Genomic DNA, 26948 nt, shown 5'->3' with positions numbered 1-26948 from the left:
TACAAGTCGGCAACATATAGAGACGGGCCCTACCCAACAACGGGCCTTATTGATTCATTCCTTCACTCACTCGTATTTATTGAGCGCTTACTGTGTGCAGAGCACTGCACTAAGCGCTTGGGAAGTACAAGTTGGCAACATATAGAGACGGTCCCTACGCAACAGCAGGCTCACAGTCTAAAAAGGGGAGAAAGACAACAAAACAAAACAAGTAGACAGGCATTAGTAGCGTCAATATAAATAAATAGAATAGCATTGAGCTAAGTACTTGGGAGAGTACAAAGCAGAAGCAAAGCACCCTTTCAATTAATCAATTGTATTAAGTGCTTACTGTGCGCAGAGCACTGTACTAAGCGCTTGGGAAGTACAAGTTGGCAACATATAGAGACAGTCCCTACCCAACAGTGGGCTCACAGTCTAGAAGACTGCCCTCATGTAGCTTTACAGACAGGGAAATAGACAACCAATCTATCAATGGTACTTATTGAGCACCTACTTTGTGCAGAGCACCATCCTAAGCACTTGGGAGAGTACACTATAGCAGAGTTGGAAATCACGTCCCCTGCTTACAGCTTAGAGGGGAAGACGGGCATTTTTATAAACAGATAAATTACAGATATGTACATAAGTGCTGTGGGACTGAGGGAGGGATGAATAAGAGGTGCAAATCTTAGTGCAAGAGAGAGTGGGAGGAGAGGAAAGGAGGGCTTAGTTGGGGAAGGCCTCTTCGAGGAGATGTGCTTGTACTAAGGCTTTGAAGGTTGGGGAGAGTGATTGCCTGTTGGATATGAGGAGGGAGAGCATTCCAGGCCAGAGGCAGGATACGGGCAAGAGGCCGGTGGTGAGATAGACGAGATGGAGGTAAAGTGAATAGGTTGGCATTAGAGGAGTGGAGGGTGCAGGCTGAGTTGTAGTAGGAAAAAAATGTTTTACCAATTGCAGGAGCTGGAGGAAGAAGAAGGATAGAAGAAGAAGAACAGAAAGTTGTGTGAACATGCTAGAATGAATTAGCCAAATAAATCAATTAATATAGATTTATACCCCAGTGCTGATTAACGGCATAAAACACATAACTTCATTTATTCATTCATTTAATCGTATTTATTGAGCACTTACTGTGTGCAGAACATTGTACTAAGCACTTGGGAAGTCCAAGTTGGCAACATATGGAGACGGTCCCTACCCAACAGTGGGCTCACAGTCTAGAAGGGGGAGACAGACAACAAAAGAAAACATGTGGACAGGTGTCAAGTCATCAGAATAAATAGAAATAAAGCTAGATGCACATCATTAACAAAATAAATAGAATAGTAAATATGTACAAGTAAAATGGAGTAATAAATCTGCACAAATATATACAAGTGCTGTGGGGAGGGGAAGGAGGTAGGGCGGGGGGAGTGGGGAGGAGGAGAGGAAAAAGGGGGCTCAGTCTGGAAAGGCCTCAAGTGTTGAGGGTGTTGTGAATTCGTTCATTCAATCGTATTTTTTGAGCGCTTACTGTGTGCAGAGCACTGTACTAAGTGCTTGGAAAGTACAATTCAGCAACCGATAGAGATAATGCCTGTCCAACAATGGGCTCACAGTCTGGAATGAATCGAGGAAGGGTTCCCAGAAGAGGTGGAAGTTTAAGGATTCAATCAATACTATTTATTGAACATTTACTGTGTCCAGAGCACTGTGATATGTGTTTGGGAGAGTACAATATAACAGAGTTGGTAGACGCGTTCCCTGCCCACAGTGAGCTTACAGTCTAGAGGACCTGTCCTTCCTTTGCACCTCCAGAGTGAATGCTTAACCAGGTCTTCATAATGACAACAATAATAATGATGGGATTTGTTAAGCGCTTACTATGTGCCAAGCACTGTTCTAAGCGCCGTATGGCACAACCAGTGTCTTCCTAGCCCAGGACACCTATCTTCTGGTGCTTTTGATCATTGCCTCAGCTCAGTACTTGAGTGCCTTTCTCCTAAGGCTACAGAGTCCCTATCTAGTTCCTCTGTCTTTGGGAAAGGTGGAAGGCTTCAAGGCTGTCCATCACCTCGCCACCTCCTTTCTCACCTCCCTTCTCTCCTTCTCCAGCCCAGCCTGCACCCTCCTCTCCTCTGCCGCTAACCTCCTCACTGTACCTCGTTCTCTCCTGTCCCGCCATCAACCCCCGGCCCACATCCTTCCCCTGGCCTGGAATGCCCTCCCTCTGCATATCCGCCAAGCTAGCTCTCTTCCTCCCTTCAAAGCCCTACTGAGAGCTCACCTCCCCCAGGAGGCCTTCCCAGACTGAGCCCCCTTTTTCCTCTCCTCCTCCCCATCCCCCCCGCCCTACCTCCTTCCCCTCCCCACAGCACCTGTATATATATTTGTACAGATTTATCACTGTATTTATTACTTGTACATATTTAGTATTTATTTTGTTAATGATGTGCATATAGCTTTAATTCCATTTGTTCTGATGATTTTGACACCTGTCTACATGTTCTGTTTTATTGTCTGTCTCCCCCTTCTAGACTGTGATCCCGTTGTTAGGTAGGGACCGTCTCCATTCATTCAATCGTATTTATTGAGCGCTTACTGTGTGCAGAGCACTGTACTAAGCGCTTGGGAAGGACAACTTGGCAACATACAGACGGTCCCTACCCAACAACAGGCTCACAGTCTGTATTCAGTCATTCGTCTCTATATGTTACTGACTTGTACTTCCCAAGCACTTAGTACAGTGCTCTGCATACAGTAAGTGCTCAATAAATACGATTGAATGAATGAATGAATGGAAAGCTTTCCTTGGCTACGTGGAGGACATGAATCATGGAGAGGGGAGCAAGTAGAGAAACCTATGTGTCACACAAAAAAACCGGATTGTTGGCTTTGATTAGGGAGGAGAGTGCAGAACAGATGTTGATGGTCTGTTGGGCCATTGAGTGATCCATGTTCGTGAATTGATTTGATCTAAATAGTAAGAACCCCTCTCAGGGTCACACCTGGAGAGTTTCCGGTACTCTTCCAGTCTCGACTACGGGAGGGAGAGTCAAGCAGAGACATATCCATCTCATTCCTAGCTTGGCCAGTGGCTAGAGAGTGGAAGGCAATCTACTACAAGTCAAAACACACCTGGGCTGGGCAGCAGCAGCATTTCATTCATTCATTCAATCGTGTTTGCTGAGCACTTACTGTGTGCAGAGCACTGTACTAAGCGCTTGGGAAGTACAAGTCAGCGACATATAGAGACGGTCCCTACCCAACAACGGGCTCACAGTCTAGAAGCATGGCAGAGAGTCGAGGGCAGAGACTCAATTTGCTGCGTGGAAGGAGGCAGTGGTAAACCACTTCCATATTTTTACCAAGAAAACTCTGTGGATACACTACCAGAACGATTGCAGATGGAGGTGAGAGATGTGTCCATGGCGTCGCTATGGGTCGGAGACAGCTCGACAGCATAAGACATAGTAAGGAAGCACCTGCTGGGAGGACTCCCTACGAAAGAGAAGAGAAACAATGTCGTCTAGTGGTTTGAGAATAGTCCTGGCAGTCAGAAGTACCTGGGTTCTAATCCTAGCTCCACTGCTTGTCTGCTCTGCTCTTGGGCAAGTCACTTCACTTCCCTGTGCCTCAGTTACCTCATCTGTAAAATGGGGATTAAGACGCTGAGCCCTGTGTGGAACAGGAACTGTATCCCTCCTGATAAGGTTGTATCTACCCCAGTGCTTAGTACAGTGCCTGGCGTATAATAAGTATTTAAGAAATACCCTAAAAAAGGTAATTTTCTACAGGGAACAGGGGTCACCTTTGAATAGGGAAAGCAATTCCTAACTCTTGCTTTAAGGCTGTCCATCATCCTTCTCCTCCCACTACACCCCAGCTCACACTCTTCATTCCTTCAAAGCTAACCTCGCTGCATCTCATTTTTGACTTTTCCAGTTCTGACCCCTTGCTTTGTCCCTGGAACTCCTCCCGGCTTTCAAATCCACAAGACCTCAGCTGACCCCATTTTCAAAGCCCTCCCGAAAACCTACTTCTTCCCAGAGGCATTCTCCAATTATGTTTCTTCTCGGCTTAGAATAATTTACACTCAAGGTTAAGTTTAAAATTACGGCTGATGTTCTCCCCCTCTAGACTGTAAGCTCATTGTGGTCAGGAAATGTATCTGTTTTATTCTCCCAACCGCTTAGTACAGTGCTCTGCACATGGTAAGGGCTCAGTAAATATTATCGATTGATTAATGCACCATATGTCTGCTAGGCGTTTTGTTATTTCTTTCTCCCCCTCTATTTGTGAATGGCTTTCTGGCTCTTGTGCTAGATTGTAAGCTCCTTGAAGGAAGGGACCATATCCTTTACTCAAGTGTACTCTCTCAAGCTTTAACACAGTGCTCTGCACACAGCAGGTGCTCAACAAATACTAGTCATTGATTGAGGAGTGGAAAAGCTTTTGTGCTTTTTAACGGTATTTGTTAAGTGCTATGTGCTAAACACTGGGGTAGATATAAGCTAATCCGTGTCTCACATGGGGCTCACAGTCTTAATCCTCATTTTACAGATGAGCTAACTGAAACACAGAGAAGGGAAGTGACTTGCCCACGGTCAAACAGCAAAGTGGCGGAGCCAGGATTAGAACCCAGGTCCGTACTCTATCCACTAGGCCACGCTGCTTGCCTGACACTGTTCTTGTCCTTCCCTTCTAGTTTAACCCAGATACCAGAGAGGCTGGGCAGATCCTTAAGTGCCTCTTCACTTTCTTGGTAGACTTTAGAGAGAGGTGAGTGCAGAAGGAATCTGAATCCAATCAATCAATCGTATTTATTGAGTGCTTACTGTGTGCAGAGCACTGTACTAAGCGCTTGGGAAGTACAAGTTGGCAACTAGAGACAGTCCCTACCCAACAGTGGGCTCACAGTCTGAAAGGGGATATAATAAGTCTAAAATCCAGACCGTCAAAACTTCTTGACACCAGTGTTGTCCATCTGGCAGGGGTGATGTTGGGTTGTTTAGAGTAGGTAGAAAGGTGTGAATGGGGTTCAACAAGCCTCCCTTTCCTCTCTCACTGAACTCTCTGATTCCAACCCCGTCGCTCTCCTCAGGCCCCAGCCAGATCTGCAGGGCAGAACGTATTCGCGAAGAAACTGGTTCAAGTGCAAATTTCATTTCAGCATCTGTTTCTCATCGAGTAAGGCTGCTTGTTCCGGTTGGCTCGAAAGTCAGTGGAAAAGGGGCACGACCACAGATGCTGAGTCAACAGAGTAACTGGGCCGTTAACTTGGCTTATTAGAAATAGATCCCGTTACAAACCACTTTCGGGGGAAATTCCAGATGAGTTGGCTGACCCGTGGTTATTTGGAAGGTCACCGCCGGAGTTGACCCCATTCCCGAATGTTTTGGAAATCAAGTGAGCTTCTGCACCTTGGAGCGATTCCCTGCCCAAACTACTGGAGTTGGATTATTCGTTTTTCAGGCCGTTTCAATGGTAAAGTCTCAGGTTTTCTTCTCAATCCCAGCCTTCCCTCAGAAGGTGATCCAAGGGCATAGATAATGCAGAAGAAAGAGTGAGTTGGGGAAAAGAAGGCTTAATCGGGGAAGGCCTCTTGGAGGAGATTCTTTCAGTTGTATTTATTGAGCACTCACTGTGTGCAAACCACTGTACTAAGAGGAGATCAATCAATCAATCAATCAATTGTATTTATTGGGCGCTTACTGTGTGCAGAGCACTGTACTAAGCACTTGGGAAGTACAAGTTGGCAGCATATAGAGACAGTCCCTACCCAACAGTGGGCTCACAGTCTAAAAGGGCGGGGGGGGAATAGCATTTATTAAGTGCTATGTGCAAAGCACTGTTCTAAGTGCTGGGGAGGTTACAAGGTGATGAGGTTGTCCCACGGGGGGCTCACAGTCTTAATCCCCATTTTCCAGATGAGTGAACTGAGACTCAGAGAAGTTGTGACTTGCCCAAAGTCACACAGCTGACAAGTGGTAGAGCCAGGATTTGAACCCATGACCTCTGACTCCAAAGTCTGGGCTCTTTCCACTGAGCTACGCTGCTTCTCTAAGTGACTTAATAAGGCTTTGAAGGTGGCAAGAGTGGTGGTCTGGCATATATGGAGGGGGAGAGAGTTCCAGGCCAGAAGAAGGAAATGGGAAAGGGGTTGGTGTTGTTGGTCGACATGTTCCCTGCCCACAAGGAGATTACAATTTAGAGGACTGTCCTCCTCCACTGCCAGTTCCCCCACTGTTTGTTGGCTTTTTTTATAAATAATAATAATGATGATGGTACCTGTTAAACACTATGTGCTAAACACTAGGGTAGATACAAGTTAATCAGGTTGGACTCAGTCCCTGCTCCACATGGAGCTCACAGTCTTAATACCCATTTTCCAGATGAGGTGAGTGGGGCACAGAGAAGGCTGGTGACTTGCCCACGGTCACACAGCAGACACGTGGAGCTGGAATTAGAACGCCTGACCTTCTGACTCCCAGAAGTCTTATCCACTAAGCCACACTGCATGCCGGCTGAGCCCACTCCCGGATCCATGCACATGGCCTCAGTAAATGCTGGAATGGCCGGAGCGGAGCTAGCGTGTTCAGCGGGTTGTTCGCTCTTTCCTCTAGGCCACGCTCACTTCAGGTGCCTCCGCCCTTCAGGCTACCTGACCCTATTGTAAAGCGCGAACGGGACCATGCTATACATGCCTCACTTGAAAGCCACCTCCACTATACATGTTATATATTACACTGTATACGAGAAGCAGCGGGGCTCAGTGGAAAGAGCACGGGCTTTGGAGTCAGAGGTCGTGGCTTCTAATCCTGGCTCTGCCACATATCTGCTGTGTGGCCTTCTCTGAGCCTCAGTTACCTCATCTGTAAAATGGGGAGCCCCACATGGGACAACCTGATCACCTTGTATTCCCCCAGCGCTTAGAACAGTGCTTTGCACATAGTAAGTGCTTAACAAATGCCATTATTATTATTATACCTTGCCCTGTGAACTCTCAGCTTTTCCTTTGGAATCCACTCCGTTGGAACCCAGCAGTCCGTATTCTCCCCAAATCAATCAATCAATCGTATTTCCACTCTGTTGGAACCCAGCAGCCCGCCTTCTCCCCAAATCAATCAATCAATCGTATTTATTGAGCGCTTACTGTGTGCAGAGCACTGGACTAAGCGCTTGGGAAGTACAAGTTGGCAACAAAGAGAGTGGATTCAGAAATCAAGACACGGGCAGCTGCCGTCAACTGTGGGAGATTTAGAAAAAGGAAGTGCGGGACAGAGGTAGGAGTTGGTAGAAGAACCAAGCAGAGAAAATCGACTCCCACACAGATAAATAAATCCTCCAGAGCACCACTCTTCCTCGTAGGGCTTCTGCTTTTCGGCTTGAAGTTGGAACAGATGGAAACAACATGAAGTTACTCCGTGGCTCTCAGGATGTTGGTTCCAAAACACTTTAGAAGGAAACAGAACATTTCCCTTAACTCTAAGAGGGAGGTGGGTGATGAGAAGCAGCATGGCCTGGTGGAAAGAACACAGGCCTGAGAGGCAGAGGACCTGCACTCTAAACCCAGCTCCACCACATACCTGCTGTGTGACTTTGGGCAAGTCACGTCACTTCTCTGTGCCTCAGTTCCCCCATCCGCAAAATGGGGATTCAATGCCTGTTCTCCCTCAGACTGTGAGCCCCTTGTGGAACAGGGCATCGCATGTAGTAAAGTGCTTTACAAATACTATTATTACTATTTCTATAATAATAAAAATGATAGTATTTGTTAAGCTCTTACTGTGTGCCAGGCGCTGTACGAAGCGCCGGGGTGGATACAAGCAAATTGAGTTGGACACAGTTCCTGCCCCATGTGAGGTTCACAGTCTCAACCCCCATTATACAGATGAGATAACTGAGCCACAGAGAAGGGAAGTGACTTGCCCAAGGTCACACAGCAGACAAGTGGCAGAACTGGGATTAGAACTCAGGACTTTCTGATTCCCAGGCTGATGCTCTAGCCACTCTGCCATTAGTTTGCGGGCAATTCACCAGCACGACGGTAGCAGTTTTTCTGGTAGAGAACGGGGGTGTCTGGGGCCAGTGCTCACCCCATTTTCGAACCGGAACCTTATCTGGGGGAGAAAAGGGAAAGGGGCTCGCATTAGGAGAAAAGGTCTGATATATTCATTTTGCTACGAAAATGGAGAATAATGAATTGTCCTCATTTCCCAGATGATGCTGCCTTGATGGGACTTAAAGCCATCGCTGTGGGCCATAAAGGGATAATCTATTGCATACAGTGTGCCATGAAAATACAGTAGGGCACCTGTTCTATCCCTTTTCTATTTGGGGTGAGCCCTGCTCAGTTGTAGTAATAATAGTACCAAGCGCTTACTATGTGCAGAGCACTGTACTAAGCACTGGGAGGGGATTAGACTGTATATATGTTTGTACATATTTATTATTGATTTATTTATTTTACTTGTACATATCTATTCTATTTATTTTATTTTGTTAGTATGTTTGGTTTTGTTCTCTGTCTCCCCCTTTTAGACTGTGAGCCCACTGGTGGGTAGGGACCGTCTCTATATGTTGCCAATTTGTACTTCCCAAGCGCTTAGTCCAGTGCTCTGCACACAGTAAGCGCTCAATAAATACAATTGATGATGATGATGATTAGACATGGTCCCTCACCCTTGGGGGGCCTCTGGTTACAAGGAGAAAGGTATATCTTACTGCCAGAAGGCTGGGTGTTTAAGTTGTTTTGGCAGCAGTGGAGACTGTGAGCCCACTGTTGGCTAGGGACTGTCTCTGTGTGTTGCCAACTTGTACTTCCCAAGCACTTAGTACAGTGCTCTGCACACAGTAAGCGCTCAATAAATACGATTGATTGATTGATGGTGTGCGCTGAGTCATCCACACTCTCTCACTGGGTTTCCTGATGGCCAGCAACACATGCTGCAGGATGGCTGTGACTCTGGTCTAGAGTCACGGAGAGGAATGGAATGGGGTCGTCAACCCCATCCAGGGGTCAATGTCCTTCTTCCTGGTGACCGGATCTGAAAGAAATTCCCAAATGGCCTTCCCTGTGTTTATCCACTGTGGTTCCTTGGAAGTGGTGTTTGGGCCCATGCTCTAATAATAATAATTCGGTATTTGGCAAGTGCTTACTATGTGCCAGGCACTGTATGAAACCCTGGGGTAGATACAAGATTTGTCAGGTCAAAGAGAATCAGGTCAAACACAGTCCCTGTCCCACATGGGGTTCATAGTCTAAGTAGGAGGGAGAACAAGTACTGAACCCCCATTTTAATAATAATAATCATCATCATCATCATCAATCGTATTTATTGAGCGCTTACTGTGTGCAGAGCACTGTACTAAGCGCTTGGGAAGTACAAGTTGGCAACATATAGAGACAGTCCCTACCCAGCAGTGGGCTCACAGTCTAAAAGGGGGAGACAGAGAACAAAACCAAACATACTAACAAAATAAAATAAATAGAATAGATATGTACAAGTAAAATAAATAGATAAATAAATAGAGTAATAAATATGTACAAACATATATACATATGTACAGGTGCTGTGGGGAAGGGAAGGAGGTAAGATGGGGGGATGGAGAGGGGGACGAGGGGGAGAGGAAGGAAGGGGCTCAGTCTGGGAAGGCCTCCTGGAGGAGGTGAGCTCTCACTAGGGCCTTTATTAAGTGCTTACTATGTGCAAAGCACTGTTCTAAGCGCTGGGGAGGTTACAAGGTGATCAGGTGGGGTTCACAGGCTTAATCCCCATTTTACAGTTGAGGGAACTGAGGCACAGAGAAGTTAAGTGACTTGCCCAAAGGCACACAGCTGAAACTTGGCGGAGCAGGGATTTGAACCCATGACTTCTGACTCCAAAGCCCGGGCTCTTTCCACTGAGCCACGCTGCTTCTCCTCATTTTACAGATGAGGTTGCTAAGGCACAGAGAAGTGAAATGATTGATCCACATTCAGGCAGCAGGCAAGTGGCGGAGCCAAGACTAGAACCAAGGTCCTCTGATTCCCAGGTCCAGACTCTTTCCACTAGACCACACCACTTCTCTATGCTACGCATTTCTGTCAGTGTGAGAGATACTTTGCCTTTCCTCCGTTGGAAGGGAAGTATCTTTGAGAAGGATCCTTGATTTCCTATATCTTGAGCAGGCCCCAGCACATCATGGAAACTTCACAGATGTTGAGTAAAAAGAATAGCCTATTTTTCCTTGGGCATGGAGGCGAGTGCGCCGCATGGTAGTTTCCCGGCGTTCCGGAAAGGGTCCACGTTTTTTCCGTTCATGGTGTTCTCCGACAGGACTCCTACTCTAACAGGGCTCCTCCACAACAGATCTGGGGTTCCAACTTCAATCAATCAATCAATCATATTTATTGAGCGCTTACTATGTGCACAGCACTGTACTAAGCGCTTGGGAAGTACAAATTGGCAACATATAGAGACAGTCCCTACTCAACATTGGGCTCACAGTCTAAAACTTCAGAGAGCCGGAAGAAGGACTCTTTCCATGGCGATGGCCATCCCCACTCTCATCCCTTTTTGGTTCCAGGAAAAAAGTTGGATTTTGGCTTTCTCTTGCATTTTCCAGTCCCGGCTGGGACTGTAGCTACTCCGTGCCAATCATCCCACTCTTGACCCCCGTGGTCCACAGGACTGTTTAAAAGAGAAGAAACTCTTCACTCGCCGGGCTGATTTGGCCTTCTTCCCAATTCCCATCTACCAGGATTCCACTAGGACACGGAGATCCAAAAGCAGCCCACCCACTAATGCAGCTCCTGGAAACAAGTTGTTTCCTTGGCTTTGAACAGTCTGCCAAAGACATTCTTCTCAGGGCCGATATTGGAACCGAATCCAGATGAAGAAATTTCCACTTCACACCTGGATCAGCTCCTGATAATAATTATTGCGGTATTTGGTATTACTACGGTATGGGTGTGGGTTCTGATCTCGGCTCCGCCACCTGTCTGCTGTGTGACCTTGGGCAAGTTGCTTAACTTTTCTGGGCCTCAATTCCCTCATCTGTGACTGTGAGCCCCATGTGGGACAGGGACTGTGACCGACCCATTCATTCATTCAATCGTACGTATCAATCAATCAATCAATCGTATTTACTGAGAGCTTACTGTGTGCAGAGCACTGTACTAAGCGCTTGGGAAGTACAAGTTGGCAACATATAGAGACGGTCCCTACACAACAGTGGGCTCACAGTCTAGAAGTTATAACCCAGTTATGTTTATATCTACCCCAGTGCTTAGAACAGTGCCTGGAACATTCATTCAATCGTATGTATCAATCAATCAATCAATCGTATTTATTGAGTGCTTACTGTGTGCAGAGCACTGTACTAAGCGCTTGGGAAGTACAAGCTGGCAACATATAGAGACGGTCCCTACCCAACAGTGGGCTCACAGTCTAGAAGTTATGTTATAACCCAGTTATGTTATATCTACCCCAGTGCTTAGAACAGTGCCTGGAACATAGTAAGCACTTAACAAATACCGTTATTATTATTATTATTTGTTTACAAACAGATTAGACACAGTCCCTGGTCTACACTGGGCTCACGGTCTAATACCAATAAATCCACTGAATTTTTTGTGTGCCTGCTGTGTGCACAGCATTGTACTAAGCTCTTGGGAAAGTACAGTTTAATAGAGAAGGTGGACACAATTCCTGACTATAAGGAGATTACAGACTAGAGGGGAAGACAGACAATAAAATAAATTATAGATGGATATGTAACAAACAGCCAAATATTATGAACTTATTCATATCCCTCCTCAATCAGTTAATTGTGGTATTTATTGAAGGCTTACTGAGTGCAGAGCACTGCACTAAGCTCTTGGGAGAGTTTAATACAATAAAGTTTACTAGGAGTTTACAATCTAGTGGGAGGAGCTTGCTGTTTAGTCAGTCAGTCAATCAATCAATCAATCAATCGTATTTATTGAGCACTTACTGTGTGCAGAGCACTGTACTAAGCGCTTGGGAAGGACAAGTTTGCAACATATAGAGACAGTCCCTACCCAACAGTGGGCTCACAGTCTAAAAGGGGGAGACAGAGAACAAAACCAAACATACCAACAAAATAAAATAAATAGAATAGATATGTACAAGTAAAATAAATAAATAGAGTAGTAAATATGTACAAACATATATACATACATACTATACAATAACTCGTAGTTATTGAGTGCTTACTACTACGTGCAGAGCACTGTACTAAGCGCTTGGGAGAGTACAATACAGCAACAAACAGACACGTTCCCCGCCCACAACAAGTTTAGTGGGAGCTATATAATGAATCAAAAGTGGGGAGAGCAGGCATCTTAGTCCCATTGTACAGATGAGGAAATTGAGGCACAGAGCAGTTAAAGGACTTGCTCACCAGGCTAGTGGCAGAATTGGGAGTGGAATTCTGGTCTCCCACTTCCCAGGCCCGTGCTCTTTCCCCTAAGTCATGCTGCCTCAGCAGGTCCTGTTCCTGAGGTGTGAGATCAGAGCTTTGCTCTTCGCCACCCTCTGTAAACTCCCTCCTCAGCCCCCAAAGGGCACGCAGAAATCCTGGTTGATGAAAAAACTGCATCAGCCTTCTCTCTGATCTCCCATCCTCGTGTCTCTCCCCACTTCAATCCATACTTCATGCTGCTGCCCGGATTGTCTTTGTCCAGAAACGCTCTGGGCATGCTACTCCCCTCCTCAAAAATCTCCAGTGGCTACCAGTCAATCTGCGCATCAGGCAGAAACTCCTCACCCTGGGCTTCAAGGCTGTCCATCCCCTCGCCCCCTCCTACCTCATCTCCCTTCTCTCCTTGTCCAGCCCAGCCCGCACCCTCCGCTCCTCTGCCGCTAATCTCCTCACCGTACCTCGTTCTCGCCTGTCCCGCCGTCGACCCCCGGCCCACGTCATCCCCCTGGCCTGGAATGCCCTCCCTCTGCCCATCCACCAAGCTAGCTCTCTTCCTCCCTTCAAGGCCCTACTGAGAGCTAACCTCCTCCGGGAGGCCTTCCCAGACTGAGCCCCCTCCTTTCTCTCTCCCTTGTGCCCCTCTCCATCCCCCCATCTAACCTCTTTCCCTTCCCTACAGCACCTGTATATATGTTTGAACACATTTATTACTCTATTTATTTATTTTACTTGTACATATCTATTCTATTTATTTTATTTTGTTAATATGTTTGGTTTTGTTCTCTGTCTCCCCCTTCTAGACTGTGAGCCCACTGTTGGGTAGGGACCGTCTCTATATGTTGCCAATTTGTACTTCCCAAGCACTTAGTACAGTGCTCTGCACACAGTAAGCGCTCAATAAATACGATTGATCGATGAAAAGTCTTTGCTTGGCAGAGACAGCCGGCCTCGTAGATGCCGGGTGTATTCTCATGGAGCTGCAAGTAGACCATCTCCCTGTCTCCCTGTTCAGTAATTTCACTCATTCAATCACATTTACTGAGTGCTTACTGTGTGCAGAGCACTGTACTAAGCGCTTGGGAGAGTACAATATAACAATGAACACATTCACTGCAAACAACAAGCTTACGGTCTAGGCCTCAGCTTCTCTACCTGTCAGAAAAGGATGATGATACTCCCTGTCACCTACTTTGCTCGAGGGCATCTAAGATTGTGAGTCTCGGACAGGGACTATTTCCAACCCACTGATTCATTCAGTCGTATTTATTGAGCGCTTTCCGTGTGCGGAGCACCGTACTAAGTGCTTGGGAAGTACAAGTTGGCAACATATAGAGACGGTCCCTACCCAACAGCGGGCTCACAGTCTAGGAGGGGGAGACAGACAACAAAACAAAGCGTATTAACAAAATAGAATAAATAGGATCTTGCGTCTACCCTGGCACGGTGCTTAGCACATAGTAAGTACTTATTAAATACCAAAATAATTTAATAAAATCAGAACTCAATCCCCCCGGCCTGAGGATTACAGTAAGGGTATCTAGGGGCGTGTGTGTGATACACAAAATCACATGGGTCTAGTCCTAAGAGAGCTGCCTACAGGCAGACCAGGAGTGGGTAGGAAAGAAGAATGGAAGAAAGGGAAATGACCATGAGGCCAAGGTCAGAAGAACAGTGCTTTGCACATAGTAAGCGCTTAATAAATGCAATTATTATTATTTATGGAGGGAGGCATCCATCTCAGGAAACCCAGGCCAGGTCCTCTGCTTCCTGTTTCCCGTTGATGGGGACCAGGTTATTTCTCAAACCACGCAGGGTCTGATGCCTCTGTTCCTCCCTCATCTGAGTCATAAAGAGATTTACACCTTCTAAATTCAGAAAACTATCTGGGATCCCTGCCCTGAACAGGAGGGATCAGGTCAAGGCCTGCTTGGCTCCATTTGCTTCTGGACTGTGAGCCCATTGTTGGGTAGGGATTGTCTCTATCTGTTACTGAATTGTACTATCCAAGCGCTTAGTACAGTGCTCTGCACACAGTGAGCGCTCAATAAATACGACTGAATGAATGAATGAATTTGCTCCATCTCAGGAATGCTCAAGTCTGCTCCAGCCCACACACTCTTTATTTCAAGCCAGACTTTTTTTTCTTCTTTTATGGTATTTGTTAAGCACTTATTATGTGCCAGGCACTGTACTAAACGCTGGGGTAATCAGGTTGGACACAGTCCATGTCCCAGATGGGGCTCACAGTCTTAATCCCATTTATAGATGAAGTAACTGAGGCACAGAGAGGTGAAATGACTTGCCCAAGATCACAAAGCAGACAAGTGGTGGAACTGGGATTGGAACCCAGTCCTTTGGACTCCCAGACACGTGATTAGACTGTGAGCCCACTGTTGGGTAGGGACCGTCTCTATATGTTGCCAACTTGTACTTCCCAAGCGCTTAGTACAGTGCTCTGCACACAGTAAGCGCTCAATAAATACGATTGATTGATTAGGCGATGCTGCTTTCTTAGGACCTATTATATATGGTTTGTCTAGGGGGCCAGGATGTGATCATTGGAGTGAAACAATCCTCCAAGCAATCACACACCATGTCTTATGGAGAAGCAGCGTGGCTCAGTGGAAAGAGCCCGGGCTTTGGAGTCAGAGGTCATGGGTTCAAATCCCAGCTCCGCCAATTGTCAGCTGTGTGACTTTGGGCAAGTCACTTCACTTCTCTGTTCCTCAGTTACCTCATCTGGAAAATGGGGATTAAGACTGTGAGCCCCCCGTGGGACAACCTGATCACCTTGTAACCTCCCCAACGCTTAGAACAGTGCTTTGCACATAGTAAGCGCTTAATAAATGCCATCATTATTATTATTATTCTCTGGGCCTCAGTTACCTCATCTGGAAAATGGGGAGTAAGATTGTGAGCCCCCAGTGGGACAACCTGCTCCTCTTGTAACCTCCCCGGAGCTTAGAACAGTGCATTGCACACAGTAAGTGTTTAATAAATGCCATCATTATTATTATTATTATTCTCTGGGCCTCAGTTACCTCATCTGGAAAATGGGGATTAAGACTGGGAGCCCCCCGTGGGACAACCTGCTCACCTTGTAACCTCCCCGGCGCTTAGAACAGTGCTTTGCACATAGTAAGCGGTTAATAAATGCCATCATTATTATTAGAGAAGCAGCGTCGCTCAGTGGAAAGAACACGGGCTTTGTTGTCAGAGGTCATGGGTTCAAATTTCGGCTCTGCCAACTGTCAGCTGTATGACTTTGGGCAAGTCACTTCACTTCTCTGGGCCTCAGTTACGTCATCTGTAAAATGGGGATTAAAACTGTGAGCCCCCTCCCGCCCCCCGCCAAGGGACAACCTGATCACCTTGTAACCTCCCCAGTGCTTAGAACAGTGCTTTGCACATAGCAAGCACTTAACAAATACCATTATTGTTATTTTTATTATTATTATGTCTTTCAACTCAGCTTTTGAGACCCGAGTTCAATTCCTAGACGGGGAGTTGTGTGATTAGAGAAGCAGCATGGCCTAGAGGAAAGAGCATGGAGTTGGGAATCAGATGACCTGGGTTTTAGTCCTGGCTCCACCATGTACCAGCTGTGTGACCTTGGGCAAGTCACTTGATTAATATGTGCTTCAGTTCCCTCATCTACAAAATGGGGATTTAATAGCTATGCTCCCGCCTGCTTGATTATCTTGTATCTACCCCAGCACTTAGTACAGGAGAAGCAGTGTGGCTCAGTGGAAAGAGCCTGGGCTTTGGAGTCAGAGGTCATGGGTTCAAATCCCGGCTCTGCCACTTGTCAGCTGTGTAACTTTGGGCAAGTCACTTAACTTCTCTGTGCCTCAGTTACCGCATCTGTAAAATGGGGATGAAGACTGTGAGCCCCCCGTGGGACAACCTGATCACCTTGTAACCTCTCCAGTGCTTAGAACAGTGCTTGGCACATAGTAAGCACTTAATAAATGCCATTATTATTATTATTATTAAAGTGTTTGTACGTAGTACATAGTACAGTGTTTGGGACATAGTAAGTGCTTAATACCACAATTATTATTATTATTATTAATAATAATAGTGTTGGTATTTGTTAAGCGCTTACTATGTGCAAAGCACTGTTCTAAAGCACTGGGGGGGTACAAAGTGATCAGGTTGTCCCACATGGGGCTCACAATCAATCCCCATTTTACAGATGAGGTAACTGAGGCTCAGAGAAGTTAAATGACTTGCCCAAGGTCACACAGTAGACATGTGGTGGAGCCGGGATTCAAACCCATGACCTCTGACTCCAAAGCCCGTGATCTTTCCACTGAGCCACGCTAATAAACACCTATGCATATCCGGTTATACATTCAATAGTGTATTCACCTATTTCATCCTGACACGTTTGTGCTATTATGTCTTTATTCTTCAGCCTGCTTCCAATATTTGAGGTGACCGAGTAGTTTAACGGTAGCCAACGGTGAGGAGTTTTTGTTGGATAAGGAGCTGGATGGGAAACCACTGGAGTTTCTTGAGGACTGGGGAAAAACGGTCCGAGTGTTTTTTGTAAGAAAATGACCTGGGCAGCAGAATGAAGTATGGACTAGACTGTGGGAAAGGCAGGGAGGTCAGCAAGGAGGCTGATACAGCAATCAAGGAGGGATAGACTAAATGCTCCAATTAATATTGTCCCTTATGGGACAAGGACTGAGTCCGACCTGATTATTTTGTACCTACCCCAGCACTTAGTACAGTGTTTGGCACATTGTAAGCACCTAACAAACACTACTATCATTAATATTAAAACTATTCTCCATTTAATGCTCTATTTTCATGGAACCAATTCAGAATACTACTCAGGGTTTGGCAGAACGTCTTTCTAGGCCCTCCCTATAACTAGGCTAGACTGTGAGCCCACCTTCTAGACTGTGAGCCCACTGTTGGGTAGGGACTGTCTCTATATGTTGCCAACTTGTACTTCCCAAGCGCTTAGTACAGTGCTCTGCACACAGTAAGCGCTCAATAAATACGATTGATTGATTGATTATAACTCAGTCACTTCTAGATTCTGGACTGTAAGCTCCTTGTGGGCAGACAAAGTGTTCTATGCCCAGTAAGTGCTCAATAAATGTCACTGATCGGTTTCTAGCACTCTCCAGAGGGTTGCGGTTCCTGCAGAGCCACAAGTTGAACAACTGGGTCTGGGAAGTCTTTCCATTAATCAATTAATTAATTAATTAATTCACTCATTCAGTCGTATTTATTGAGCGCTTACTCTGTTCAGAGCACTATACTGAGCGCTTACTGTTTTCAGAGCACTATACTAAGCGCTTGGAACGTACAATTCGGCAACACATAGAGACAGTCCCTACCCAACAGTGGGCTCACAGTCTAGAAGGGAGAAACAGACAGTGAAACGGAACAACTAGACAGGTGTCAATATCATCCAAAGCAGCAGCAGCGTGGCTCAGTGGAAAGAGCCCGGGCTTTGGAGTCAGAGGTCATGGGTTCAAATCCCGGCTCCGCCGATTATCAGCTGTGTGACTTTGGGCAAGTCACTTCACTTCTCTGGGCCTCAGTTCCCTCCTCTGTAAAACGGGGATTAAGACTGTGAGCCCCCAGTGGGACAACCTGATCACCTTGTATTTCCCCCAGCGCTTAGAACAGTGCTTTGCACATAGTAAGCGCTTAATAAATGCCATTATTATTATTATTATAAAAATAAAATAGATAATAAAATACTATTTCATTTATAAAATAATAATATAATTATATAATAATAAATACACGATATTAAATATAAATATTTATATTCATAAATATATTGAGAAATACATTTATACATAAATATTAAATATAAATATAAATATTATGAATAAATAAATATTATTTCTTTATATATAAAAATAATAAGTTTATTTATTTGCAAATAAATATTATAAACAATATAAATATAAAATATTTATATAAATATATTTTACATTTATGCATAAAAATATTTATATAAATATAACAATAAATATAGAATAATAAATCATTATTTCATTATTAAATAGAGTAATATATTTATACATAAATATTAAATATAAATATAAATATTGCGAACAAATAAATATTATTTATTTATATATAAAAATAATAAATAAATTTATTATTTGCAAATGAACATTATAAATATTATGAATAATATAAATATGAAATATTTATATAAATATATTTTATATCTATGTATAAAATATTTATATAAATATAAATAGATAATGATAGATTATTATTTTATTATTAAATAGAGTAATAAATATGTAGAAATATACTCAAGTGCTGTGGGGAAGGGAAGGGGGTAGGGCAGAGGGAGGGAGTGGGGGTGATGGGGAGGGGAGGAGGAGGAAAGGATAAGGGGGGGCTCAGTCTGGGAAGGCCTCCTGGAGGAGGTGAGCTCTCAGTAGGGCTTTGAAGGGAGGAAGAGAGCTAGTTTGGTGGATGTGTGGAGGGAGGGCCAGGCCTGATGTACCTGATCAATCAATCAATCAATTGTATTTATTGAGCGCTTACTGTGTGCAGAGCACTGTACTAAGCGCTTGGGAAGTACAAGTTGGCAACATATAGAGACAGTCCCTACCCAACAGTGGGCTCACAGTCTAAAAGACTGTGCAGTTTTGCATAGGAATCAGAGCAGAGTTCAGAGCTTCTCTACCCTCCTATGACCCCAGGCTAACCTTCTAACCATGCATTACTCACCCTGGCTAATGTCACCTCCTCTCAGGAACAAAATGCTTCATGTCCTCGGTCTTTACCTAATCAATGGTAAACACCACCAAGAAACAGATTGCCTTGTTAATCACAGCATTTATTCGATAAGCTGCTTTTGGATCTTCCAGGTATCTCGGGCAGGTACCTTTTATGGACACTAATGGGAAAGAAATAACAAGCCAACAATCATTGTATCACCTAAAATATGTGGGTGAGGCAGGAATGTGGACCAGTAACCTTGAGAGGTTGGAGAAGGTCCAGAAGTCACCTTTCTTTTTTTCTCTCCCTTTGTCCCAAGTTCACATTCCAAAGACAGCGGGCACAAGGAGGATGCCAACCCAGAGTTTCACAGTCTTAGTGCCCACATAAAATGGGGCAGATCCATGCCTAGGGCCTTGTTATGGGGATGATCTCATCTCAGGCTCCGAAAGCATTCACCGTTTCCAAGGAGACATTTTTTTCAGTCCCCAGGGGGAACTGTGGCACAGAGAGGTTGGAAACCTATTCCAATGTTGACGACAAATGATTTACTGATTGTAACCATCAGTAGTATTTATTGAACACTTACTGGTTGCGGAGCACTGTACTAAGCCCTTGGGAGAGTTCAAAACGACTGAGTTGCTAGAAACGTTCCCCGCCCACAACGAGCTTATGCCATTATTATTATTATTATTGCAAGAAAGACCTGGGATCCTTCTGACTAGGTGTTGTCTCCTCTAGCCTAGCTCGAAACATTAGATCTTGTATGAACTATGTGCTGATTACATAGGAACCCACGCATTCATCTCTGTTCTTATGATGAAAACCAGAAAAACCTTATAGAAGGCTAGGAAATAATTTGCATTTTCTTGCCCTTCCTTCACGAGGCCCCCACACTATCTTTCCTGAGGAACTGCCCTATTCAAAATCTTTTTTCCAAGAGCTCATGTCCTTCCACCGACAGGTTGGATTTCTTGCCTTTCTCCTCCAGAGCTCTGGTGCATTCTTTCCTGATAAAGCGCTCAATAAATACGATTGATTGATTGATTGATTGATTGATAAAGACCTAGTGGCAGTTAGAAGCAGATTCAGGTGTTGAGGGCAGAACTGGGAGGCCTTGGGCTTCTCTAGCGCTCAGTACAGCGCCTGGCACATAGTAAGCACTTAACAAATGTACATATCTATTCTATTTATTTTATTTTGGTAGTATGTTTGGTTTTGTTCTCTGTCTCCCCCTTTTAGACTGTGAGCCCACTGTTGGGTAGGGACTGTCTCTATATGTTGCCAATTTGTACTTCCCAAGCGCTTAGTCCAGTGCTCTGCACATAGTAAGCGCTCAATAAATACGATTGATGATGATGATAATGATTATAATTTTATTAGGCCGCAGACAAGGCTGCCTCCTTCCAACTTGGCTTTAAATTGGAATTCTGGCTGATTCTTACCCCATCCCTCTCATCATAGTAAAAACAGTCATAATAATAATTATTATTATTACGGCATTTGTTAAGCACTTATTACGTGCCAGGCACTAAGCACTGGGGTGGATACAAGCAAATCAGGTTGGACACAGTCCCTGCCCCAAATGGGGCTCACAGTCTCAATCCCCATTTGACAGATGAGGTAACTGAGGCGCAGAGAAGTGAAGTGATTTGCCCAAGGTCACAGAGCAGACAAGTGATGGAGCCATGATTAAAACCCCTGATCATCTGACTCCCAGGGCTGTACTCTAACTACTATGACATGCTGCTTTTCCCCAATAACTTTCTTTTTTTTCCTCCATCTCTGTCTCTCAGATTGGTTGCGACTCTGTGAGTGGGAAAAAGCAATAGTTCACGCAAGTTAAATTCACTTCCTATCAACACTCCAGAAGGATCTAACACATTTTGTTGTTGTTAGTTGGGTACCCCCTTCTGATGCTCAAAAACATTCAAAACTATTCATTCATTCATTCAATCATATTTACTGAGTGCTGACTGTGTGCAAAGCACTGTACTAAGTGCTTGGGAGGGTACAATATAACAATAAACAGACACATTCCTTGCCCGTAACAAGCTTACAGTCTAATGAAACTAGGAATGGGTCCCTCCTCTATTTCGGCTCTATAGGGAATTTACCGAAGCAGCATGGCCTAGTGAATACAGCACCGGCCTGGGAATTAGAAGGACCTGGGTTCTAATTCTGGCACTGCCACTTGTCTGCTGAGTGACCTTGGGCAAGTCACTAAACTTCTGTGGGCCTTAGTTACCTCAGCTGTAAAGTGGGGATTAATACTGTGAGCCCCATGTGGGACGTGGACTGTGTCCAACCTGATTAGCCTGTATTTACCTCAGTGTTTAGTACAATGCATGGCACATGATAAGCACCTAAATACCATTTCAAAAAAACAAAACTTGAAGGACTGGGGCAGTCACTCAGCCGAACTGCCCAAAGCTCCTCTGTTCCTAGTCTGATGGGCCCTTGCTTTGACTGAGTCTCGGTAGTAATTTAATAATAATAATAATAATAATGGGATTTATTAAGCACTTACTATGTGCAAAGTACTGTTCAAAGCGCAGGGGAGGTTACAAGATGATCAGGTTGTCTCACGGGGGGCTCCCAGTCTTAATCCCCATTTTACAGATGAGGGAACTGAGGCCTAGAGAAGTTAAGTGACTTGCCCAAAGTCACACAGCTGACAATTGGCGGAAGCAGGATTTGAACTCATGACCTCTGACTCCAAAGCCCGTGCTCTTTCCACTGAGCCATGCTGCCTCCACTTTCATTCAATTCTAATTATTGAATGCTTACTGTGTGCACAGCACTGTATTAAGCGCTTGGGAGAGTACAATATAACAGTAAATAGACACATTCCCTGACCTACAGTGTAGAGAAGAGCTTCTCAAGGAGAGGAATTCCCTCCCCTAGAGTCCTCAGTTTCCCCTCTCAAGCCCTCTGCCTTCAGCTAGGATCCTTGAATGATCCCAGAATAATAATAATGATGGTATTTGTTAAGCTTTACTATGTGCCAAGCACTGTTCTAAGTTCAGGGGAGAAGGGGGTCAGCTCAATCAATCAATGGTATTTATTAAGCTTTGCAGTGTGCAGAGCACTATACTAAGTGCTTGGGAGGGTAATTAATTAATTAATTTTTATGGTATTTGTTTAGCACTTACTATGTGCCAAGCACTGTTCTAAGTACCGAGGTAGATATAAGGTTATCAGGTTGTCCCACGTGGGGCTCGCAGTCTTAATTCCCATTTTACAGATAAGGTAATAATAATAATGTCATTTATTAAGCGCTTACTATGTGCAAAGCACTGTTCTAAGCGCTGGGGAGGTTACAAGGTGATCAGGTTGTCCCACGGGGGGCTCACAGTCTTCACCCCCATTTTCCAGATGAGGGAACTGAGGCCCAGAGAAGTCAAGTGACTTGCCCAAAGTCACACAGCAGACAAGTGGCGGAGCCGGGATATGAACCCATGACCTCTGACTCCAAAGGCTGTGCTCTTTCCACTGAGCCACGCTGCTTCTCTAACTAAGGAACAGAGAAGTTACCCAAGCTGCCCAAGGTCACACAGCAGACAAGTGGCAGAGCCAGGATTAGAACCCATGTCCTCTGACTCCTAAACCCGTGCTCTTGTCAATAAGCCACGCTGCATTCCCTGGCCACAGGGAACAGTCTTCCTTTGGGGATAATAATAATAATAATAATTGCATTTGTTAAGCGCTTACTATGTGATAAGCACTGTTCTAAGCGCTGGGGGATACAAGATAATCAGGTTGTCCCACGTTGGGCTCACTGTCTTAATCCTCATTTTACAGATGAGGGAACTGAGGGCCAGAGAAGTTAAGTGACTTGCCCAAATAATAATAATAATAATAATGGCATTTGTTAAGCGCTTACTATGTGCAAAGCCCAAAGTCACACAGCTGACAAGTGGTGGAGCCAGGATTCGAACCCATGACCTCTGGCTCCCAATAATAATAATAATGTTGGTATTTGTTAAGCGCTTACTATGTGCAAAGCACTGTTCTAAGCGCTGGGGGAGCACAAGGATATGAGGTTGTCCCACGTGGGGCTCACAGTCTTAATCCCCGTTTTACAGATGAGGGAACTGAGGCACAGAGAAGTGAAGTGACTTGCCCAAGGTCACACAGCAGATATGTGGGGGAGGCGGGATTCGAACCCGTGACCTCTGACTCCCAAGCCCGCACTCTTTCCATTGAGCCACGCTGCTTCCTATAATACAGGTAATATTATACAGGTATAATGTTACATAACATTATTTGTTCACAAATGAATTCATTTTTCTGACATCGGCCTGTATTTTCTGTTTTTCATCTAAAACTCCCCATATGATTTTCAATTTTTCATTTCATTATCTTTGTCCGAAACATTCAGTACAGCACTGTGCCAGTGCTTGGGGGCTATAGAACCAAAGTCGAAGAAGTATGAGCTTAAAATACGATGAGGGATGACAAAGGGAAATAAAATACATACAGCGAAAATAAAAGGGAAAACACACATGATTTCACATAGGAGAAGCAGCGTGGCTCAGTGGAAAGAGCCCGGGCTTTGGAGTCAGAGGTCATGGGTTCAAATCCCGGCTCCGCCAGCTGTCAGCTGTGTGACTTGGGGCAAGTCACTTCACTTCTCTGGGCCTCGGTTAACTCATCTGTAAAATGGGGATTAAGACTGTGAGCCCCCCTGTGGGACAGCCTGATCACCTTGTAACCTCCCCAGCGCTTAGAACAGTGCTTTGCACATAGTAAGCGCTTAACAAATGCCATTATTATTATTATTATTATATGATTGGTAAAATAAAGACAACAAAAAAGAACAAAATGATGAAACAATTGGTAAACTCATACACGCTGACGGTGGCTAAGGAGAACCTGGCCCGACCCACTAAGCCGTGCGACTTCTCTACAGGCGCAGGGAAGGCTTCGACCAACACCATGGATTGATCGATTCGCCGTGATCAATCAGTTGCGGAGGCCGCGTGGTTTGGACGGGGCTAAAACCGGGCCTTGGAAGCTCCCCATTCATTCATTCGATCGTATTTATTGAGCGCTTACTGTGTGCGGAGCGCTGTACTAAGCGCTTGGGAAGTACAAGTTGGCAACATCGAGAGACGGGACGTGCCCCTTGTGAGCTGAGGTCTTCCCTCAAGTTTCCAAGCTCCTCTTCCCCTTCTATCATTATCAATCATATTTATTGAGCGCTTACTGTGTGCAGAGCACTGTACTAAGCGCTTCTACACAGAAGACCGGGAAGGTTTTAGGGAAGTAGGGTTCATCAGGGGGTGGGAGTGGGTGTCCAGGAGACGTTTCCCCCCAAGATTTGCAATGCAGGTGGGGATTTGACCACGATTTAGGGTTATCTTGGACTGTGACCACCATAGCTCTCTTCGTCCCTTCAAGGCCCTACTGAGAGCTCACCTCCTCCAGGAGGCCTTCCCCTTCTATCATCATCAATCGTATTTATCGAGTGCTTACTGTGTGCAGAGCACTGTACTAAGCGCTTCTACACAGAAGAGCAGGACAGTTTTAGGGAAGTAGGGTTCGTCGGGGGGTGGGAGTGGGTGTCCAGGAGACGTTTCCCCCCCAAAATTTGCAATGCAGGTGGGGATTTGACCACGATTTAGGGTTATCTTGGACTGTGACCACCATAGCTCTCTTCCTCCCTTCAAGGCCCTACTGAGAGCTCACCTCCTCCAGGAGGCCTTCCCAGACTGAGCCCCTTCCTTCCTCTCTCCCTCGTCCCCCTCTCCATCCCCCCCATCTTACCTCCTTCCCTTCCCCACAGCACCTGTATATATGTACATATGTCTGTACATATTTATTACTCTATTTATTTTACTTGTACATATCTATTCTATTTATTTTATTTTGTTAGTATGTTTGGTTTTGTTCTCTGTCTCCCCCTTTCAGACTGTGTGGGTAGGGACTGTCTCTATATGTTGCCAACTTGTACTTCCCGAGTGCTTAGTACAGTGCTCTGCACACAGTAAGCGCTCCATAAATACGATTGATTGATTGATTGATTGATTTCCTTTCCTTTTGATAAGAAGGGGTGATGGAGCCGAGTGCAAGCAGCCTTGCCTTTTAATTGAATGCCGTGGGAACGGGACCCAAGAGACTTATCGTAAAGCATTGCTAGGGAACTGACTGCGGCAGAGTAGGTGAACTTTGTATTTCATCCGTCCAAAACACAGGTGTCCGCTTTCAGGAATGAGTTGGATGTCTCCGTTAAAAGCTCTGTGGGGAGCAGTGCCCAAGGATGATTTTTAGGACTGCTACGCCAACCAGTTAGCTTGCTTGGGAAAGCAGTGAGGCTTAGTGGCAAGAATCCGGGCTTGGGAGTCAGAGGTCGTGGGTTCTAATCCTGGCTCCGCCACTTGTCAGCTGGGTGACTTTGGGCCACTCACTTGGCTTCTCTGGGCCTCAGTTCCCTCATCTGTAAAATGGGGATTAAGACCGTGAGCCCCACGGGGGACAACCTGATTACCTTGTATCTATCCCCCTTCTAGACTGTGAGCCTGCTGTTGGGTAGGGACTGTCTTTATATGTTGCCAATTTGTACTTCCCAAGCGCTTAGTACAGTGCTCTGCACATAGTAAGCACTCAATAAATACGATTGATGATGATGATGATGACTGTCTCTCTGTGTTGCCAACTTGTACTTCCCAAGTGCTTAGTACAGTGCTCTGCACACAGTAAGTGCTCAATAAATACGATTGAATGAATGAATGAATGAATATCCCAGCGCTTTAAACAGTGCTTGGCACATAGTAAGTGCTTAACAAATACCATCATCATCATTATCATTATTATTATTATTGGTATTGCTGGCAACAGAGAAGCAGCGTGGCTCAGTGGAAAGAGCGTGGGCTTTGGAGTCAGAGGTCATGGGTTCAAATCCCAGCTCCGCCAATTGTCAGCTGTGTGACTTGGGGCAAGTCACTTCACTTCTCTGGGCCTCAGTTACCTCATCTGTAAAATGGGGATTGAGGCTGTGAGCCCCACATGGGACAGCCTGATCACCTTGTAACCTCCCCAGCGCTTAGAACAGCGCTTTGCACATAGCAAGTGCTTAATAAATGCTATTATTATTATTATCCCCTGGTGCCAACTTGTACTTCCCAAGCGCTTAGTACAGTGCTCTGCACACAGTAAGCGCTCAATAAATACGATTGAATGAATGAACTGCAGCTTCAGTTCTGATCTGATTCTCTTGCGTCTGTCCCAGGGCTTAACACAGTGCCTGTCACGTAGTAAGTGCCTACTAAATACCATTATTCAATTCATTCAGTCGTATTTATCGAGCACTTGCTGGGTGCAAGGCACTGTACTAAGTGCTTGGGAGAGTATGCTGTAACAATAAACACATTCCCTGCCCACAATGAGCTTACAGTCTAGAGGATTGTAATCATTGGAATAATGATTCCTCTGCATAGAGGCGAGGTTGTACTCTCACCCTCAAAGTTGATGGTCCTTAACAGAACTACTGAAATAACTATTTGAAAAGCCTCCTGATGTTGCTTCCACCTTTCTGATCTGGACACAGTAAGCGTTCAATAAATATGATTGATTGATTGGAGATGTAGAATAGAAGAATTCTCCCGCAGAAGGACTCCTTATCTACCTGATTTAGCTTGTATCTACCCCACTCTTGGAACAGTGCTGGACACATGGTAAGTGCTTAATAAATACCATTATTATTACTATTATCTGCTATAAGGGCCGGGTCTGATCAAATAAATTCCCAGTTTCAGAGCCAGGGGTGATGAGGATGTAGTTGGTAAGGCAAATATGTCAGAAACCCAAATCCAAACCCAATAGCCTATTGC

At 45.1% G+C, this 26948-nt stretch overlaps 1 non-coding gene across 1 annotated transcript; it reads left to right on the top strand.

Annotated features, from left to right (window-relative positions):
• Positions 1–2954: 2954 nt before the first annotated feature.
• On the top strand, positions 2955–3092 carry LOC119929230. Its single transcript, XR_005451364.1, has one exon. It is a non-coding gene; the product is annotated as a small nucleolar RNA SNORA7 (small nucleolar RNA).
• The last annotated feature ends 23856 nt before the right edge of the window (positions 3093–26948 follow it).

The sequence above is a fragment of the Tachyglossus aculeatus genome, chromosome 5 (genome assembly GCF_015852505.1).
Source record: "Tachyglossus aculeatus isolate mTacAcu1 chromosome 5, mTacAcu1.pri, whole genome shotgun sequence".
Taxonomy (NCBI): domain Eukaryota; kingdom Metazoa; phylum Chordata; class Mammalia; order Monotremata; family Tachyglossidae; genus Tachyglossus; species Tachyglossus aculeatus.
The sequence above is the reverse complement of the archived record's forward strand: the minus strand, read 5'-3'. Positions and strand labels throughout refer to the sequence as shown.